Genomic DNA, 354 nt, shown 5'->3' with positions numbered 1-354 from the left:
ACAGGACAGGACGGACAGCGGGGACATAAAACTTTAAACAAAAGGTCTCCTCCACTCCTGCTCGGCTCCTCTCCCCGAGACACTGCCACGTAATTATCATAAATAAAACTACAATAATTAAAATATATAATATGCACTGTACATAGAGAAAAGAAAAGGGGGGGGGGATTATTAAGATAAAGAAAATAAATAAAATATATAGAAAGAGAAAAGAGTTGTGTTGATAAATAAAATGCCCGGTGTTTTAATATATTAAAATATATTAAAACATATTAAAATCATTTTTCGACATAAATGACTTTGGAAACCACATTTAAAAGTACTAAAATACTGTTTAAATTACTTGCCCCTAAG

At 31.6% G+C, this 354-nt stretch overlaps 1 protein-coding gene across 1 annotated transcript in view; it reads right to left on the bottom strand.

The window, feature by feature from the left end:
- Positions 1-354, bottom strand: part of jakmip3 (Janus kinase and microtubule interacting protein 3) — a gene marked incomplete in the record, with an annotated part of 60184 nt that overhangs the window by 7991 nt on the left and 51839 nt on the right.

The sequence above is a fragment of the Etheostoma spectabile genome, unplaced genomic scaffold, assembly GCF_008692095.1.
Source record: "Etheostoma spectabile isolate EspeVRDwgs_2016 unplaced genomic scaffold, UIUC_Espe_1.0 scaffold458, whole genome shotgun sequence".
Classification (NCBI taxonomy): Eukaryota; Metazoa; Chordata; class Actinopteri; order Perciformes; family Percidae; genus Etheostoma; species Etheostoma spectabile.
This window is presented reverse-complemented; position numbering and strand designations above follow the sequence as displayed.